Source organism: Protopterus annectens, chromosome 1.part0, assembly GCF_019279795.1.
Source record: "Protopterus annectens isolate FY-2018-M chromosome 1.part0, PAN1.0, whole genome shotgun sequence".
Classification (NCBI taxonomy): domain Eukaryota; kingdom Metazoa; phylum Chordata; order Ceratodontiformes; family Protopteridae; genus Protopterus; species Protopterus annectens.
This window is the reverse complement of record NC_056725.1, coordinates 905,155,990-905,178,817: the sequence shown is the minus strand read 5'-3', so window position 1 is coordinate 905,178,817 and position 22,828 is coordinate 905,155,990.

Here is a 22,828-nt window from a genome sequence, read left to right as displayed (position 1 = left end):
CTTTTTATTTCTTTATTTTTTCTTTATTTTACAGTTGAGGGGGCTGCAGTCCAGCAGTCCAATAGCATGGGCTGCCCCTGTCCAACATTGATCTTCGATCGGATACATTTTGGCTAACCTATGTGGTGTATAGAAACTTCTGTGTAGATATCTCCAAGTGAATAATTGCCAGTAATTTGATAATGTAGAAAATTTGTAAGATTTTAGAATATTACTTTTTTCTTCTTCAATTGGAGGATGGTTGTTTATTAAAGTATAATAATCCCAGTATGATTTTTCACGATTTTTTTGTTTTTTTAACAATTTTATAGATATTAGACAAATAACCTGTACCCTGATAAGGCTGTTTTGTGATAAGAATAAGGTATTCAATGAGTTTTGGAGCTTCATGTCTAACTGAAGGTTGCATTTGTTCTATTTTTATAAGAAAATGCCTTAGATTTTGTAAAAACAACCAATTGTCTTTATTTATATTATAGTTATAAATTATCTGTTCATTTGTTAGAATTTTCCCTATCTCTATAAGTTGATGCCAAAAGAGTAATGTTTCTTCTTTAAGTATATTTATTTTAGATATTTGGAATGTATCTAGAATATTTGGTGTAAAAGCTATAGGGAAAATAAGAAAAATCCAAGAATTAATATTTGGTATTTTGTTTATATATGTTTTGAACACTGAAAGTGTAGAGCTTATATAGTTTGATGGCAATTTATTAATATTATTCCTTTTCCCTAAAAAATAATCTTTTAACATCCATATAAGGGGTGATGATATTACTGTTAAGTTGTCTTGTATGTGATTATAATTGATTTCTATGTAAATCTGCTCATGGGCTTGTTTCCATATAGGTGTGTATGAATAATTTAACCATAGTGTTATGTTTTTAATAACAGATGAGGTACTATATAAATCAGTATCCGGTAAATTAATTCCACCATCTTCCCAATCTGGTAAACGTTTATTTAAGGCTATACAGGGTTTATTTGGAAACCATAGAAAGTTTAAAATTAGTTTATTGTATCTTTGAATAATATATTTGGGAGGTGGCAATGAAAAATTTTGTATTAAGTATAATATTTTGGGAAATATGATTATTTTAATAAGATATAATCTGTCTGCTGTTGAAAAGATATATTTATTCCAGTAACCAATTATTTGTTCTATTTTGTCTAGTATTTTATTATAGTTAAATATTAGAGACTGTTAATTCATTGAGTAGATTTATTCCCAGATATAATAATTTACTTTCTGTTACTATATATTTGGAAAATCTTTTGTTTATATTATTTTTTTTTTTTACAATTACAGGGCATAATTTTAGTTTTGTTTTCATTAAATTTTAAGCCTGAAATATTTTGAAATTTATTCATGGAGTTAAATAGAGCATTCAAAGACTCATTTGCATCTGAGAGAGTTAATAGTATGTCATCAGCAAAGAGTTGGATTTTAAGGTTTAACATTTTATTAATACAAATGCCCTTTATGTTATTGTTTGATCTGATTTGATTTGCAAAGGGTTCTATGAGTAATGCAAATAACAATGGTGATAAAGGGCAACCTTGTTTAGTTCCCTTTTTGATTGCTATAGGGCCTGATCTATGCGATCCTAGTTTAACATATGCAGTAGATTTTTCATATAGTATTTTGATAAGATTATTAAAATTAGAAGGAAAGTTATATTCTTTTAAAACTAGTAAAAGAAAGTTCCAGTTAACTGAATCAAAAGCTTTATTAATATCTAATGAGATTACATTTAAATCTAGGACTTTATGTTTGCTATAATCTATTAATGTTAGTATTCTTTTAATATTATCTGAAGTATTTCTTCCTTTAATAAAACCTGTTTGATCTTTGTGGATTAAGAAAGGAAGAAGGTGTTTGATCCCATCTGTGTATATAGCCATAAACATCTTATAGTCTATATTGAGTAATGATATTGACCTATATGAGGAACACTGCTTCTCATCTTTATCTGGTTTGATAATTGGAGATATCAATGAATATCTCCAAGAGGGTGGAATATTCAAATCTTTCTTGGCTATATCATATACTTTTAATAATAAGGATATGGCTTGATTGGGTATTATTTTATACATTTCTGGTAGCATATTGTCTGGGCCAGGTGCTTTATTTGTCTTGAGCTTTTTAATTTGTGATTTTAATTATGTCATATTGATTGGTTTGCTTATAATGTCTATTTGTTCTTGTGTTCATTTAATATGAATATTATTTTCTAAGTATTTTTATATCCTTAGTAGGTGTATCTTGAGTGTTTATGGAATTATCAATGTTAAATTGTAGTCTGAATGCTTCTAAAATATAATTTAGTTCTGTAACTCTTTTGTTAGTATTAGGAATAAATATTTTTTTTATTTGCTTAGATTTAACTATTTTTTGTTCTATTAGTTAAGTGTCTCAGGTGTGCTGAATTAGTAGAGTATGAGTTTATTTTTATCTTTCCTAAGTTAATCATAATCTTATGATGTAACAATTCTGTATACTGCTTATTGATTTGTGTAAGTTCTTGAACTTGAGTAGTATTACCCTTTTGTATTTCCAGTTTCAATTTATCTGCTTTGTTTTGTAAATCTAGCATATCTTTATTCCATAACTTCCTTTTATTTATGTACCAGGATAATATTTCCCCATATGTAACTGCTTTTAATGAATCCCAGACATATATTTCTGAAATATCTTCTGTGTAATTTATTTCTAGAAAGTTTTTGATTGTTTCTTCATAAAATTCTTTGAAATCTGTCAATTTTGTAATATATGAAGGTATCCTAGTGATGGGATTTGAATAAAATGGTGTAAGCTCTATCTCAAAGACTATGGCATTATGATCAGATAAGGGACAATTTATAATTTTGACTTTGTCAGTTTTTGTTATTAGGCCATTGGCAACATGTATTCTATCAATTCTAGAGTTAGTTTTATATCTATGAGAATAAAATGTGAAGATTAGTGAGTCTGGTTCTGCAAATTCATTTAAATCTTTTAAATACAATGTATCTATACATTTTTATAGTGCTTTAGAGATAGGTTGTTTTCTTATTTTAGATTTAGAATCTGTATCTTTTTCATTCATTATATAGTTGAAGTCTCCTGCCAATATCAGGCTACCCTTAGTTAAATTAATTATCTCCTCAAAGTGCTGTTTAACTGTTTTTAATCCTAGTCCTGGGATCCAATATAGATTTATTAACATATAGATTCTCTTATTTAATTCTATTGAAGCTAGACAAAACATACCTGATGTATCTTGATGAGTAGTAATTATTTTAGGTGTTATAGTTGAGTTGCGAAGTAGTATAGCTACTCCTCTTTTTTTTGTTTTGTATTGAGAGTTTATTAGTACTGTGTAATTATTAATATTTTAGTTGTTTATATCTCTATCTAATAAGTGTGTCTCTTGTAAGAAGACTATTTGTGGTTTATGTAAGTTTATGTACTTGAATAGGCTTCTCCTTTTATTACTATTATTTAGACCATTAACATTTATGGATAAACGTTTCATTTCCTAGTTTTGAGTTTGTTTTATGTGTGAGTTTATGTAAATATTGTTTATTCTTAGTTCCATCTTGTATACAGAATTTGAAAAGTTTTTCTTGTATGATTTTTGCATGTTTCTGAGTGACACCAAAGTGATAGAATAAAAAAAAACAAAGAACTTCCAGACTTGTAATTCTTAACCTTAAAAACCATTCCCTATCGCTATAAGGTAATATACCTCTTTGTTTGCTTAATGAATCTAAACAAACAAACTTTCTACCCTCACAAATAATATTTGGATCAGTTTCTCTTATCCTCTTAGTTTTTAAATAAAGATAATTGAATAATATATTAAGATAATCTAATCAGCTAAAATATATAAATATATTCTTTACTCTTATCTTATTGTAATTCAATAATACTTATTTCTAATCAGGTTTCAAACAGGTACAAATATTTAGATTAAGGTAGTATAATTTCAAAATAGTTTAGGGTATTAATAAACATCATGTTAAAATCTATAACTGTATGTTGCAGACATTTGTTGAAAACTATTTACTGACATTACTGTATAATACAATGCCATTGTTGTGTAAATGTTTTAGACTACTCATGTCCAAAACCAGTGTTTAAATTAGCATTTGCAAAGTCATATTGGAATAAAAACATGAATAGTTCTGAAACCACATCATATTTCATGTTTAACATAAGCTGAAATGCAATACAATGTACAAGTATATTAATATTTCTTTAGTAGACATTAAATATGTTCCTCTGATTGCATTTTTCAGCTTTTCAAAAACAATTTCAATGGCTGGAGACAACAAGATCCAAATTTAGACATCTCCCTTATCCAAGACACTACTTATAATGTTGTTACTTGATTGAGTGTTTTGTTGTTAACACTTTTATAAACTTTCAGAGGGACTTTGTATAATCAAAAAGACACAACACAGAGGAAAAAACTACAGTGCACTTGACCACATTTTCAAAGCAAACATCTATGTATATCACATATTAACTCTTACAGATTAGACTGACACTTAACCAGTGTGTTTATCTGCTGACAATAAGTGCTGGAGATATAATTTTGGCTTACTTAAGACCAGCAATTTAATCTTATGATTGAATAAAAGTTTAGAATTAAACATCCGGAGCTTCTCATTATAGTATTTAAAAAGTTTACTGGAGAACATATCAAAATAATGGAAGCTGCTAAGATTTAAACTATTATGTATGAAAATGTTACAGGTTAAAATTCCTAACCCACTTTGCAGTAAATAGACAAAATGTATTTGAACTATGGGGTAATACCTTTATTATGTCAGAAAGGTGATTAAGAAGCTTGTTTTTCCTCTAACATCAGAGGATAGCTATGGTGATCCATGCACTGCAAGAGTATTATTTATCCTGGTAATTGCTTTATGACTGTATATAGAAATATTTAATTCAAATAATTAACTGGCATTACAACAATGTTTCTCAGAAAAAGTTGTTTTACAGTTAATGACTAGATAGAATGCATCATTGAGAGGATACACTTATCAAATGTCAAATGCTTTAGCTATAATATAAGTGTCCCCTCTAATTAATCCCTGATGAATTTACTGCTTACTAAACTTGAAGATTAATATTGGTGTCTTTTCATGTAGTCATATTGGAACATGAAAATACAGGTCTGCTGATCAAGAACAATCAGGCTCTCAACTGCTAGACAATGTTATACATTTGTCTGCAGAAAGGTTTGAGAATTACGGTTGCATTGTCAAGCATTTTTGTTTACACTAACAGTAACATGATATACCCACATACACTAGCATTGTGTCATTCTTGATAATGTAAAAAGCCAGGTAATATTATAAGAAGGGTGAAGCCACAGCCAGGTAATATAATAAGAAGAGTACAACCACAGTCATTATTCAGATGAACAGCATGAGCCATCTAAGGATGGATAGCTCGCTGAGTACCTGCCACAATGTGTGTTCACAATGCATGGTAACTCTTCTTCTCAAATTGGATTTAATACAATATGTGTGTAGAACACAGATGCCGACAAAGTTCAAACCTATATGGGATTTAAATATTGTATAATTGTATTATAGTTGTTTATATGATTATTGCTTTTACTTTCTTTATCTGGTATATTATACTGTTATTTAAATGCTTGATTTGCTAAATGTACATTCAACCTTCAAACAGCAGTGATTCTATTTGCTGATGATTAATTTCTGTTCTTTAAACTCTGCTGTACAAAACATAGTAAGGGATAGCTAAAATGTCTGGAAAACTAAACTGACAGAGAGACAAGCAGATATATGTCCTTATCTATCAAGGTGCTAGAAGATATCAGAAGCTATAAGCTGAAAGTGCTTCAAAAACTATATCTGTGTATATTTAGATGAACCTCATATGTTATTTACGTTTCCTTAGAAGGAATTTAGGTTCCTGTATCTTTAAATGTGAACCTAACTTATTTCCTGACTAGACGTCAATTAGAAAGAGTCAGGGGATGGAGTACACAAGTAAATGCGACAAGCAATAATTAACTTGAGTTTCTAGTGATGTTTGTGGCTGTTAAATTGTCTCAAGAACCAAGCGGGAAAAGGTATGTGTTTTTTCTTTTTTCTTTTCCCTTCTCTTACTTCATGACAAACTCATGTAGTGTTCACATGAGTACTCTAATTTGTGGAGTAGTGTTCACAACTATCAAACTTTGCATTTTAAACATGCTATGCCTTATTTTTCTACAAAAGAAAAGACAACAGGATATCTAAGCTAGTCCAAGCATCTCTCAACTCAGGATGTCCGGAACCAAAGCACACCTGACTTATAGCCTCAAAATATCACTTAAAACATATTTTTTCACTGTACTATATCAGTATGTGCATATGGGTCAAAGGCAGAACATCTTTTAAGATTATTTAAAGTAGTCTTATAATACATCTAAACTGAAAGACTTCATTTTAAAAGCAACACAATTCCGCCCAGCATTAGCATTTATCCAAACAGGGACACTTTTAACTTATAAAAAGTAATGCTGTCAAGGATGTAACTGATAATAAGTTATATAGCAGCCATTACTATACCTATTAAGCAATATAACCATATACTGATTAAAGTATTATAAGTTAATGAAGACTTTATAAAAAGAAGAGAAAAATAAAAACAACAAAACACAAAGAGAGAAAATAAATAAATGAATAAATATACAAATAAATAAATAAATAAATAAATATTTGAGAACATTATTATGCGTTGATTACTCTCATTAAGAATATGAAAATAATAGATGGATAATAATGAAAAATAGAGTGTTTACATTATGCTTAGTATATTGATGTGATTTGAGATAAATGTATTTACATTTATGCTAATTTTGACATTTAAAGTATAATTGAAAACAGTACCTGTTTTGGTGTAACTTGAAGACAGTAAGAACTTTTCTTTTGTTGTTAGTATTATTATTTAGATTTTTACAGAATAGAACATACGTAAGATTATTTGTCCTTTAGTTTTTTTTTCTTTTGCTCAACAGTTTTCCAATTATTTACTTCAGGATTTCTTTTAGGTGTACTTATTGTCCAGTCCATAGATTCTTCATGTGTTAGGATGTTGTTGTTGGTAAGGTATTTTATTGCTGAATCTACTGTTTCAAAGATTTTTATTCCATTTGGTAGAAAAACTCTCAGTCTTGCTGGGAATAAAAGATGGACTTTCAATTGCTTTTTCTTCAAGGTTTTTATTATTGGTAGAAATTCTTTTCTTTTTGAAACCACCTTTATAGAGTAATCATTGTCAAATCTTATTAATGAATCATTGTATTTGATGGGATAATTTACCCAAGCATTTCTTAATATAAGATATTTATCTTGTGTAGGAAAAAGTCTCACAATTATAGATCTCGGCTTGTTCTTACTTGGAGAAGAAGTATTTCCAGAAGCTGCTAGTGATCTATGCACACGTTCTATACCATATGAAAGAGCTTCAGGTATTTTTGTTACATCTGGTATCCAGGTGGTAAGAAAGTTTATCATATTGTCCCCTTCAGATTTTTCTGGTAGACCATATATTCTAATATTATTTCTTCTTGTTCGATTTTCCATATCATCAAGCTTTTCTAGTAAATATGTGTTCTGTTGAAGTAAGAATTCAGTTTGTTGTTCTTCTATTTAGACTCTAGTGTCAATGTCACTTAATGACTGTTCAATAAGTGATATCTGTCCTTTCTGCTGTGTAAACATTTCTTGAAGCTGTTCCAGTTGTTGTGAGTACTTTTCTTTAAAAGTATCTATTTTATTGTCCATCTTGTTGATTTTTATTGTAAGTTCCTGTATATTTGTAATGATAGATTGCAGGTCTTTTTTGAGAGAAGAGTCTTGTGCTGTATTCCTTAGATGACTCATGCTGTAAAGCTGATATTGGTGCTGATTTTCCAGTCATTAATTTGACAGGAATTATTCAAGTTCTGACAATAACATTTTTTTATAGATGCTCAAAGTTATTAGAAATAAGTTAGTAATAAATATTTCTTCAAATTAAATATTATTTTGTAAAATTCCTGTCAGGAATTGTATTGAGGTAAGAGAGCTGAAATGAAGTGCAGCTATCAGTTCAGCATCCTAGCCACGCCCCTCCAGGGAACATCATAATTTGAAGGAACATTTACAGCTCCATAGTATATGTAGTAAGTCATCTTTCTGAAATTTACAAAAAGGACAATCTGATGATGTTGCGGAATAGAATTTATTAAGCATAACTGAAGTTAGATATGCATTATTGACTATCATAAGTTGTGTATATTAGAGGTTTTTCATAGGTAATAATTTTAAAGTTAAGTGAATAGAATGGATTTGCTGATTGTATGCAATTGATTTGTTAAGGCTGGTCCAGTAATTAAAAAAAAAATAATTGAGTTTTGATATTTTAGAGATGTAATTAATTTGCATGGATTGGATATCATCTGTTCAAGGGAAAGGCATTCCATAAGTGTTTGCATAACGCTATATTATAATCATTTATATTTGATTCATTTATAAGTATTGATATTAACTCTTTTATTTGTCGTAATATGACAGTGTAATTATTTGGAAAATTTAGGGCTTTTCTTAATTTGCTAATATATATATATATATATATATATATATATATATAGTTCCCCTTCAGAAGGTCGAATGGCTGAAATCTCGAAATGCATATGGCTGAAGCCATATGCTTAAATTTCAGAAGCTCGACCTTCTGAAAGGGAAAGAAAACAATAACAACAAAACACCAAATAATGTTTCTGCAGGTCCCCCTGCACCCCCCACAACCCCACACCCCCGCTACTTATTTATTCTAACTCCGAGATCACACTACAGTACAGAAAGGGAAATCTCCCATTCTACGCTGTATGTCGATCCCCATTCAGAAGGTCGACCTTCTGAAATTTTGAAAATATGGTCTCGACCATATGCATTCGAGATTTCAGCCATTCGACCTTCTGAAGGGGTACCATATATATATATATATATATATATATATATATATATATATATATATATATATATATATATGTGTGTGTGTGTGTGTGTGTGTGTGTCCATAACACATTTATCTTTAAGAAGAGGGTAATTAGAAAGGTTTAGCATTTCATTATTCATCCATAAGCTAGGATTTAAATGAATTGGTTGCAATAACATAAATTATTTTTTTAAATCAATCAGCTCAACTAAACTTTGTAAGATTCTTATTTTAACTTGTGTATTAAAAATGTATGTATTTTAAGACTTTTAAGATTTTCTTTTTAATAAATGGTAGTGCTTTAGGATTATACTGGGATTTACATGTATGGTTGTACAATATTTTAACCCAAATGGGACTTCATGAATTTGACTTAAGATTATATGCTGATATTATAATCAATTAGAATTAATTATATCATAATATTGTCTAATGTCTGGAAGCTTCAATCCACCATAGTTCTTGGGATAAATTATTTTTTGTATCTGATCCTGGCAGATTTTGGGGACCACAAAATGTTGGATAATTTATGATGATATTCTGAAAAAAAATAAAATATACTATTAGTTGAGTTAAACTGGAACAATAACCTAGGTAATATATTAATTTTGATAATAGCCACTTTAGAAAGGAAAGGAACATTTAATTTATTCTATTTAATAATATTGTGTTAAATATTAGGCCATACTTTTGCTAAGTTATCTTTAAAAAAGGAGGTAGGATTATGTTGAAAAGTGATACCTAGATATTTTAAAGAGTTATTTATCTTAATTTCTGATTTAGGGAAGAGACTATGGAATCTATAGTTAGTATTAAGAGGAAAAATAGAAGATTTGGATAAGTTTAACTTATAATTAGGAAATTTTGAATGTTATATAAGAAATTTAGAAAATCCATATCAGGTAAGGTAAAATAAAGATTTAGATCATCAGCAAAGTCCGTCAAAGGTATGGAAGTATTGCGGATTACTGGTATAACATGGTAGGATTTTTGTTTATGAGAAGAAACAGTGGTTCCATATATAAGATAAATAAATATGGTGAAAGAGGACAACCCTGTCTTGTGCCATTAATTATTCTAATTTGAGGGGAAATAAGTTTATTATGTATAGAGATGTGTGGGGATTGGAATAATGAATTTTAATTAAGTTAATAAAAAAGAGTGGAAGTCCAAAGTGCAGCATGATTGTGAAAAGGAAATCTAGATTCACTCGATCAAAGGCTTTTGAGACATTGATCGTAAGTAAAAAAAAAAGATAAGTTATAGTGTTTAGAAAGTGTGATTAAAATGTGTAATGCAAATGTGTGATCACAAGTTTGCCTAACTTGCATAAATCCAGATTGGTAATTGGAAATTATATTTGATAAGATGATTTTTAATCTATTAGCAAGTATCACAGCAACTGTCTTAATGTCAGTCTTTTTAAGGGATATTAGTCAATAATTTAAAGGATTTTTAAGTCAGAGCTGGGTTTTGGGATAAAAAATGTTTTTGAGTTATTAAGATAAAGGTCAGAGATGCCATTATCACATATATATTTAAATACATTCAGTAAAATTTTTGAGATAAATTGAGCAAAGGTTTTATAGAACTCCCCTATAACACCATCCAGTCCAGGTGATTTACCAGTTTTAAAATGTTTGATTACTTGTAAAATTTCTTGTTGATTAAATGGTGTGGTAAGCATATTTTGTTGATCTTGGGTGATGTTTGGAAATTATTAGACTACTCAGCCACGGCGCTAGTTCTTGTGGAGAGCAGGCAAGGTTGTGTTCCCCATAGAAGTTTGTATAAATTTGTGCAAAAATTTGCATGACCTCCTCTCTAATTTTATAATGTTTGTCCTGGCACATAATTTCAGTTATTAAAGGAGAAGTTTTGCTTATTTATGAGTCTTGCTAGAGACCTGGAAGGAGTTTGTGCCCATTCTGAATATCTTTCTAATGGTTTTATTTCATAAAATTAATGCTCCACAGAAAAACAGTGGAACTCGAGTAAAAGAGTGTCTTTTAAACAACCAAAAGTTCAATAACAAATGAAATAAAAATAGACACTGAAGCATGGCACATAAAAGTAAACAGTGTAATAACAAATATAAAGAAATCAATTAAAATAACAGGGTTTTCACAATTTTATATCACTTCATCAGACCATAGTCTAATGCTAAGCTTCTCACAAATATACGTATACTAACAAGAGCCATTATAGGTCTAAGGGAAAGTGCAGAAGAATTCTTATGAACTTTAGGGAGTCCATGGAAGCTAGGAATGAGAGGAGCCTCTACTAGTAAATAATCAGCCAGTTCCATACTAATACATTTACTTAACAAACAGTCATTAACAATAATATGCACTCTGTGTATCAAAATATCCAAATCTCTCAGGCTAATCTTAGTGTAAACGGTTTTGTCACATAACATAGTCTTAATGGATGACTAATAAAAATCCTTACCTAAAGTTACCACAGATCTCCCCCTTTACCCGCTGGTCTTATAACAATACTCTCATCATTCCTCAGACTAAGTAGAGCATGTCTTTTATGAGCCATAAGATTGTTGAAAGTATAAGATCCCGTGGGCTATGGAAGAAATTATGGATTTATATATTATTATGTGTTTATGTTTTTATGTTTTTCATGTTTTTATTTTATTTATTTGTATTTTATATATTAATTGTGTTTCTAAAGGGATTGATATACTGCCGCAAGATTGTTGTTTCATCCCCCAGTTGATTTAATTGAGTGGAATAACTGAATTACTGTGATTTGATTGGCTCTTGTTAGTATATATTTGTGTGAAGCTTAGCACTAGACTATGGTCTGATGAAGCAATATAAAATTGTAAAAGTGCTTACCCTATTATTCTAATTGATTTATTTTTATTTGTTATTAAAATGTTTGATTTTATTTCCCTTTCCATGCTTCTGTTTTTATTTCATATGTTATTAAATGAATGATGCTTTATGTTTAATATACATAGTACATTTTGAAGCTCAGCTACACATTTTGCTTCATCATCTGTATAATTTAGGTATAGATCATATTCTAACTTAGCATTTTTCATTTTAACACTGATTCTCTGAGTTTATGAGATTTTTCATAATAATATTAAATAAAAATCACAATATGGCATTAACAGGACACAACAAATAGTATCTCCACTTAAAACTTTAGCCTTACTTAAAAAGTGCCTCTAATCTGGGTTTTGAGAGCAGCACATTGAATATCAAGTGGAATTTGAGTGTTAGAGGCATTGCCTAGAAAATTATCTAGTAAATAATTTAATTTTTAATGTCTTCTTTTTAAAGTAGATTATGATTTAATGCCCAGTTGTTGGCAATGTTGTTTGTTTTACTGATATTAGACCAATTAATAGCAAGAGTAATTTTAGACTGATTGGAAAATTGGCTGGGTTCTATGTAGAAGGTATAGTCAGTTTTCAGAAAGACTTCTGATAGCAGCAAAAAAGTCTGTGTTCACCCAAGATGTACAGCAATGAGAATAACAGGTGAATTTCAATAGTGAGGAATTGTTTATTTGAAAATTAAATGGATCAAATAAAGTAAAGTTTAATTTTAGATCTGCAATTGCTTTTACTGGTTCTGTTCACATTAGACTCAGAAACTGAATTCCAATCCCTTCCAGCAATATAATAATGATTAGAAAAATGACTCAATATTTTATATATTGTCATTATAAATTAATACTGCTTAGTGCAAAGTGTGTAAATATTTAGTAGTAGCACAGGTTTTTCCAAATAGATGTTTTTTTTACTATTAAATAGCACAATCCTTATTTGGAGTCTGAGATATAATGCATTATTGAGTCCTTGAAGGATTTTTTTTTATTACAATGGCAGAACCAGAGCTGTTTGATTTACTACCTGATTCTACAATAACACTAGTCCATTTTTCTTTGTAATTTGAGCCCATTGCTTGGACATCCTGTGTGTCTATTGTATAAATAAAACTTCTGCTTTTTATTTAAAATAATAATAATAATAAGCATAGATTCCTCTTATTACTTGTTTGGAGTCCTTTAATGCCAAATTAATATTTTAAAGATAAATTGAACCAGTTTTGTTATGCTTTTAATTAGGGTATTCTATTTTTTATCTGACTGCCAAACCACACCAAACTTAAGAAGAAACTTAACTGACAGACTCCTTAAATAAAAAACAAAGAATGACACAAAAATATATATTTGAAAAGCACAAAACATTAAAACAGAGATAATAATATTAAATAAAAATCACAATATAGCATTAAAAGGACACAACAAATAGTATCTCCACTTAAAACTTTAGCATAAAAAATATTATCTTGTGAATGTAATAAATACAGAATATTTTTATTTTATATTGTAGAACAAGTTGACATAGATTTATGGTGAGGGGATTTTAAAAATGAATTGGGAATTAAAGAGACAGACTGTCAATTAAAACTTTGGGCAGATTGTTTTCCAATGTTAAATAATACTATTAATATAAAATGTTTCTCAAAAAATAGATGGTTAAAGTAAAGTTAATTTGATTTGAATGAGTGCTTTCTTTTGTGCATTTTACGGATTTTTGGTTGAGGATGTTTTTAATTAATCTAATTGATTTATTTTGATGTGATTTCATATGTGATATAAATTGGCAAGTATTTGCATTTGTTTATGATTATTTTTCTGATGAGGTCTGTGTTCTATCAAATGAAAGCAGATAACAAAGATTTTTTTACACTAAAGTTCTGAGTGGAGCTACTATTTGCTGTGTCATGTTAATGTTATGTTGTTTTTTTATTTTGTATTATTTCTGATTATCACTTTATTGGGATAGTTTTGTTTGTTTAGAGATTATACTATATTAAATAAAATGTCTAGCATTTTATGTCCTTGTCTATTCACTTAGCATGTAACCCAGTGGCAGAAACTCAGATGAATTATCATGAATGCCTAGCTTTCCAATTATGAGTTTGAGGTGAAAATCTTAAAATAATTAAATATCATCAAACTTCATATACATTAAACTAAGGTCTCCCCTTCTGCTTGTGCTCATAGTAGCTCAGGTGATGTAAAATATCCCTCAATATGTATCAAAAAGAGTAGGAGAACTTTCCCTGTCTCCTGGAAAAAAATTCCCCAAGTACAAATATCACATTGGGTCTCTCCTGAAAAGTAGCCACTAGCCTAAGGGGACTAACCTCATCAATAAAAGATAAATAAAAACAAATAAATAAATGGAAAAGTGTTATCACTATTATCATTATTATTTTTATTATTATTATTAATTAGCCTGCCAAGACGATCTTGTTCAGTCTCAAAATACTCAAAACATTTTGTTGTCCATAAAAATGTATGTAATATGCTCATTCATTGGCAGGAAAACGTGAAAGGAAGGACTCACTCAGTGAAGAAATAAAATGTTAAAATACTTTGGCCACTGTTGTGGTGCTCAGAGAAAGTAACAAGAAAAAACAGAAGTTTTGTGCTTCCATTATAATAAACAGGATGATGCCACTCAGAGGCTGCAGTTGCTCAATTCAAACATCAAATTAAGCTTATTATTGAGGAGACTAACTGGAAGATGTCAACCAGAGGCAGCATTATTCATATGTTGGAAGAAAGACAGAGGGTAATAGGAAAATGTTGCTTCCCTGCTGCCTGCTTTATGGCTAAATACCTAAAATTGATGTAGGACTAAATATACATTTTTCCTGATTGAATCTGGCCCTCACAAATTTGATAGATTTTGATATTTTTGTCTCATATTTAAATGTAGGCATCTTGTTAGGCTTTCTTATAAACAACATTATTAAACATTTTCAAATGCCTATAAGGTAATTGTAAATACTGGATATGGTGTTATGCTTTTGGACCAAATTGTATAATGTTAGTTTTGTACTTTATGGGATGGTCCTCCTTCAATGGTTTGTTGAAAACCTGAGATGAAAATGATGCTGAAAGTAAAGACATTTACTAAATGAAGAAATGTGATGTTCAGACTCTTTACAAAGTTAATTGAAACTCATTTTCTATTAAATAAAGTTGCCAAAAGACTGTATACTTTTTACAATTGTAATTTTATAGTTTTGACCAAAAATATATAATGCATAGAAACTGCATCACACAACAAATATATTGAAAAGACAGAATGCATCAATAAGATATAAACTGTGGTCAATATATGATAAGAAGGAAAGACTAGACACATATTGCTCTAGAACTGTCAATGCATTATTATTATGAAAACAACATATACAGTGCAGAAGAAATATACAGTATGAAAAGGTGCCATATTATTGTAATAATAAGATATTACAAGCATCCCAAACCCAACAGAGCTAGAGTGTGCTAAAACATTTCAATAAATATACAGTCTATGCAATAAAAATTACTATTGTTAAGTACAACTGCACCCTTTATCAAGTTGGGAGCATAGCCCATATCTTTTACCATATGAAAACAAATAAAATAAACACACAAATCTTTATATAACACACTTCTTTAAGATTAGACAAAAGTTGGAGATTTTTAGTATCCTGTAAACAATTTAAGAGTATTTCCAAGTAAAGAGTTAACAGAAAAGGTTGTTTAGACAAAATATATATTCAAATTGAAAGAAAGCTTTGAAAATAATATGTTGCAAATAATAAAATTGAATAGGAATATTGAGTAAACAGACATTTACAGTCATGTTTGCTGCTATTAAAAGACAATGTTATCAGATTAAGTATTAAATTGCATACATGTGTGATGGTAACACAAAACCAGGGAACATGCAATAAAGCTTTCAGAAAATTTTTACCAAATGCTGAGCATTCTTGTAATGAAATTTAACCAACAGTAATTAACGTATGAGAATTCAGGTAGTCATTATGTATTGCCATGAATTGTTGGTGAATGAGTTCTGAATATGGTAATAACTAGTTCTGGCCAGTCCATATTTATGTTGACCTCTATTAAATGACAAGACCAATAGAAAGATGCACGAACTTCTGAGTAATGCATTGAATTGAATTGTATAGAAATGTCAAGCAGTGCTTCTTTGTTAGAGTATTTTAACCAAGAAGAAAACATTTTTTACTCTTTCTTTTTTGAAAGAAAAAAGAGATGAAAATTTAGATATTGGAATGCAAATCAAATTTAATTATATGTGTGTGAACTTTTAGTGAGACTCCAATACTCATTTGAAATAAAGATCATCAACAAGCTTATATTCTTCACAATATGATAAGGAGAAATATCTTGACACATAGGAAAATCATCAGTATTTAGAGGCTTATTGTCAAATTGCATACTTGGGTTTTTCTAATAAAGGTTAAAGTAGCATGAATTATTTAAACAATTTTTAACTTCTTAATACAATTATTTGTATCAAGAATCAGTATTTTCAAAAAAGAAGGTAATTTAATTCAACAAACATAGCAAAACCATTCTAACTAAACAAAAACTGAAAAAATGACTGCAATGGAAAACAAAACATGTTTAATGATAAAAAGCAGCAGCACAGCATTGAACAGTAAGTGGTCTTGTCTTTACCTACAGACTTCCTCAGACTGGATAATGCTTAATATGCAAAACATTTAAATAACACTAATTAATCGCAAGACCAAAAATTAGTCAGATGACCATAATAATTAAAACATGTAATATTTAAAATATCAGTGCTTTAATCCTTTTCTTCTTAAATAAGCTACAAAATCTTCTCTATTACTTAGGCCGGGTGGGTAACAAGCATTTAATCATAATTTTCTAGAAATTTTGAACAAAAAATAATTGCTTTTCTGAGGCAAAACAGTTTGATGAATTAGGTCCCACCATAAGGAAATTTATAATGGGGTATTGACAGGAGAAATATTTAAATGACCTGAAAGTGTAAACATTCTAAATATAATATAAAAATTGGATTAGGTAGTTTGGAACCACCTTTGTATTTTGAATTTGTAGTATTAAGTATAAGTTAACATAATCCTAGGATATCTATTATGCCACATGGATTTAGCCATGACATTATTAGAGGATGTAGAGAAGTTCAAAGAAATATGAAAAATGTAAGTTGCCACAGAAATAGAAAATCCTAGAACATACATTGATTTTAAGGATGGAAGCACCAGCTAGAACACTAAAATTGAGTTTATTCCAATTACTTAAATCAGATTTAAAAGTTGGTAGTAACAGAGGAGGAGACATGAGGTCTGTATTTTACATCTAAACATTTCATCTCACTTAACAAAATATTTATATTTATAGCAAATAATGTCTATTTCATGATTTTGGAGAAAAAAATGTCAAAGCTTATTTTTTAAATGTAAATTTATAGGTGACATTATTATGCTCACTGATCTGATTATTTAGTTGTTTAGGAAAACATTTTTAGGGATTTTGAAAATAGAGAAGAATGTCATAATCAAAAGCAGTGATGTTGCTATAAGAGTTGTTGAATACAATCCCTTCAATGCTTAAGTCTTGGAGAATTCTAGAAAACAATGGTTCTATAGAAGGAATAAGCAGGTGCAGTAGAAGTGGGTAAACTTGCCTTGTATCAATTAAAATTGTATTTGAAATTGCAAGCTAATTATTAATTAACAGGCACATTAACACTGAATGAAGAAGAATGATACATTAACTCAATCAACCAGTTTTCTAATTTCAGGATTCAATACTGTTTATCAATCAGTGAGTTTGTTATTATGGAAAAGAGCACACTACAATGTTAAACTATTATCGTGAGTCTGTCTTGACTCCACAAAACAACAATGGAATATTGGAATTCAAAAATAGCCAATTCTGCAACTAGACAAAATTTTATAGCAAAAATACATTCATCAATTTTTGTTATCTGTATTAAAAGGTTACATTCAGCAATCAATAAGTTTTAATAAGTAGAAAATCCAAGTTTGGTTTAAGAATGAAAGTAGTTCTTGAGTAATTGAAATACTGATTTGTAGTACTATGTTATTTAATAAGATTGTAAAACATGAGTTGAACTTTGAATATTTTAGATAAAGAAGCATCAAAGCCATCAGAACTTTGAGCCTTTCATTGTATTAAATTAGAGAAAGTGTCTAACACTTTCTCACAGCTAATATGTTCTCTATGAAAGCTAGTTCAGGCAACATTTAAGAAAATAGTCAATATTATTTGAGTCAATATGTGGATTAATAGAAGCATAAATATGAATATACATATTATAAAAATGGTGATAATATATATTGTGGTTGCACAAGCAATTTAGAGGAAAGTTGTTAGAACAATTGCTCACCTTCAATGGTTAGTCAAAAATTTGAAAAGAATGGCCACCAATTCTACATATTTAGCCAAAACTTTGATTTCAAAAATAAATTTGTTTGATACATATAATGACTTAAGTTCATTTCAGGTGGATGTGACAGCATCAAAGTTATTCAGGTCAAAGCATTTCCTAACGTCATTGCATAATGAAGATAATTTCTTTAATGGAGATTTATAGATTTATGTCTTTTTACACATGCAGTGCCTCTAATAAGTGTGCCTCTGAAAAGAGATTTAAATGTAGGCCATCTTACATTAAATGGTATATTATTATCATGATGATCTTAAAAGTAAACTTGAATTGAGGAAAGAATTTGGTCAGTAATCGTTTGTTCTTTTGAAATATCTGAATTAAATCTCCAACTTGAATTAAGACCTGATTTTGGAATGATGGTGATCTTAAGGTGAAGTAATAGATAATATGAGAAGACTGTGAACTTTAAGCTGTATTCAAGGTTAAAGTTATGAAGAGATTTTGAACTAAGAAGAAGCAAGTTATTGACCAAGAGATGGACCAGGCTGATAAAACTGATCATATGTACAAGTAAAAGTCCTACAGCAACTAAATATTTCTTTTTGAATGTATTACATGGGAACCTAGTTTGTCAAAAGCTGAACTCACAAATTTCCAATCACCTCAAGAATCATATCACGGTTATCAATGGCAGAGAGATGCTTAAATGAATATTGAAAGAAAATAGTTCAATTTGTATGAGAAACACAAACAGACACTAACAAGACTGACCTGGAAAATACAAACTTTCTCTGCATATTCTTTTACCTTTTTTACTTTGAAAGAAAAGCTCTTCTTGATTAACATTGCCACACCTGTATTATTAATTGATTTACCTTCAGCAAAGTAGAGTGTTATTCCTTTTTTTCAAGAACCATACTACAAAAAACACATATGAGTTTATTAGATATGAACAAACATCAGTATTCATAATATAAAAAAATGTCAGAATTGTTTCTACTTAGCTTTAAGTTTGAACCACGCACACTCTTCGATGAAGTTGTTACCTCAGCCACTACTAATTAAACCAAAAATATAGGTAGGAAATAAATCTTAAATAAGGACACAATGCATAGTCACCCGACTCCTCAGAAGACCAGAGTTGCTTGCAAGACACCAACCCATTACACATTAAATAATACTTCAAAGGTAATTGAAAAAAAAATTGAGAGAAAAGACCTTTAAGCAGCACAAATGGATAGCCTCCCTCTTCTGGGACATGACCCTAATCCTACTTGTTGGAGCTAGAGAACACGTAACCGAATAATACACTCTCCCCACCCCAGTAACTTCTTAAACAGAAATAAAGCAGTTGCAATAATACATGTAAGGCTGACAAGATATGGCAGTATAGCATTAATCCTACTTGTTGCTGCTCCACTCTTCACCTCATTAGATATCAGGTTTGAGTTGCACGTGCTGTTGCATAGAGATTAATAACAGTAGTATCTTAGTTGAAGTATTTCTAAATGTTATGTTGAATGCATAAACATATGCTATATACAAGGAGTAGGTTATGATCAGGGACCAGTACTATTCCAGTTCTGCTACCAAGAGCATTATATTGTAGTCTAATATTCAAGAATAGACAAAATCCTGTTCGCTGTTGAAAGCAGCTTCTACAATTACACTGTATCCGATAAAAGAGAAAAATCAGAAGTTATACAGGTTTTGAAGAGTGAGTTCTGTCCTCTAACAGTCAAAAATCAGCTTTGGGAACTGATAGTACCAGAGTCAATAACATTTATGTCATTTAGAAAAGAGTGATGTCTCATGTATAAGCCATAAAGAAACATAGTAAGAATAAAAGCAAAGAATGTATTGAAAGAGCCACGTTCTTCTTTAAGCTATGCAGAATTTGAAGTATAACACTCATGGGGAAATAGTCCAAAAATAATGTTTACATTAGTATCAACAGTTCAGCCATTCATTATAATGTATTTTAAAGCAATATGAAATATAAAATACATTCACTGAGCATGGACATCTTCCTATGAATCTAGTGAGTAGTTAGAAACAGTATTAGTACCATGATGAAATGCATTTCACATCAAAAATTAATACGATGTGGAATTAACACCCCAAATGTCCCCAGATAGCATGACCTGCCTCGGGCATCAGAGTGTAGTCAGCTTACCTTACCTTCTTAGACTAGCACTATATACAAATAACACATATTCATCCAGCCATCATATTCTAATACATGCAAACAATTCAACAGAATACTGTACTTCATAGTATCTGTTTTCAACTTTATAATCTGAGCTTTTTTTTTTTGTAATTCATATTTTTCCAAAGAACCTTTCTTTCTTTTTTTAGTGGCCAAAATGTCTGTGAATGTATCTGCTACACTCAGTAGCTTAGAATAAGTAAGCCTCAGAGAAATGTCCCAGTGAAAGATGCAGGCACAGAGCTGTGGGCACCCTGTCATCTACATAATACTGAAGAGCCTTGGCTGTACCTACTACTACAGAAAACTTGTCCTGAACTGCTACAGCTTCCATTTTATCTAATTTAAAAGATCTGACTATTAAGACTTCTGATTATTAAGTTATCGGTCCTTTAATAAAGTTAAGCTGTCTTTCAGATTCTTGAAGTAAATATCCAAAGTGTTAAATCTTAAAAGCATATTAGAATGTCAGTCTTCAAAATGTGATAGCCTTTTTTCAGGTTATCTAATTCAGATTCATGAAAGTAAGCCTCCAGACTGACAGGTGTATTCTTAATGTCTTCAATGGCATTTTGCAGCTCACAAATGAATGAACAAATGAAAAAAAAACTATTTATTTTTATAAGACTGAAGCTAGCAAAGGTGTTCCCAGAAATGGGAATGCTATGACAGCATAGTCTTTCCATTTCTGGGAACACCTTTGCTAGCTTCAGTTTAATGTTTGCCAGTATTTCCATATTGTAGGAGTTATTATTTTTTTAGATAGCATAATGTTTCCCTTCTATATGCACAGCGACTTGACAATATCCTTGAAATCACTGAGAAGGAAAAGATTTTTTCATTTGGAGAATGCAAATAAGATCTGGGAGTTCAATTTTCTTCATCTGCCATAAATCAACTATTATGGCAGGTCCTTTATTATTATTATTATTATTTTTTTGCCATTCTCAAAAATGATGCAACATTGTTATTTTTCAAAAGACAGATTGCATTCATTATACTAGCACTATGTCCATAAAGTTAACAGCTGTAGATGGCTAAACTTTTTAGCACTTATGAAGAGATAATTGTAGTAATTTTCACCACAAGGTAAAACAAAATGATGCACTCACCAATTTTGTATTTCAGACAGGCATGGAATTAAACATTTACCATCAAAAAATAAATAATGGGCATAACTAACCAAAGCAAATACAGACCGAATGATACCTGAAAACTCTTCTGACCATTTTATAGAGTGTAATATCCCCAGTGTAGAATCCTCAACTGCTGGAGAAGAAGATGCCAAACTTATTCTTCATGTTGCCAGTTAGCATAGCTGCCTAAAGTCAGCTATGTTGCCAGTCAGCATAGCTGACTTTAGGCACCAGCGAACCCTGTGGTCACTGGGGCCCCCCTGTTCCTGGGGGGCCCCCAACCACAGCAAGTTATTTATCTTGATATCTTGTAACATGTCTGTCAAACTAACAAAAGCTAGTACAGCAATTATGTATACTTAATAAACCAGGTGGGTAATAAGTCTAGCTTATTTATATCTCCTTTAAACTTCAAAGATATCTCTGCTTATTGTAACTGTGTTTTATCAAGTAACAGGCTTCACAATCCCATTAAATATTTTACCACTGACATAGTGCATCTGGCTTAGTTAAACCCTGATTGGTGGATATTCTCTCCACTAAAACCAACATAGCCAGCTTTAGATATCTGCAATACCTGTGGCTGCAAGGGGGCCTCTTAATCATCCTTGATTGTGTGGGGACCTCACAAAAGCAGGTGATGGATAGGAAAAATGAGGAAAAAATTTATTAATTTCCTGATTATGTTCCTTAACCTGAACAGGGATCTGGTATGACCCTGTTAGGATAAAGCTGATAATGAACATAAGCAAGGTAAGCAACAGAGAGATCAGCAGGCCAGAGTGACTAATCTTTATTTATTTTATTTTTATTTATTTAACATTTGTTGACCGGGAAAGTCCGACTAGGTTCCACAGATCCTGTTTTCAGCGGAGGCCCGGGGAGAAATGCTCCAGAAGCATGTCTTTAGAATGTGGGAGGAAACCGGAGTACCCGGAAGAAACCCACGCGAACGCAGGGAGAACATGCAAACTCCACACAGAAGGCACCCCAGTCGAGAATCGAACCGGAGAACCTCTTGCTGTGAGGTGACAGCATTAACCGCTGCATCACCGCGCCGCCCGAGTGCAAGTGCAAACCTTGTATTTTAAGAAGAGCTGATGCTACTGATCATCAGAGATGTTTTTTTTCTTTCAGGGAGTTTTATAAACATTGGTAGAACACCAGATACTACAACTTGCAACTATTTTGCAGAAGAATTCAGCATAATACCAAACATAATAGCAGAACAAAGGCTCAAAATC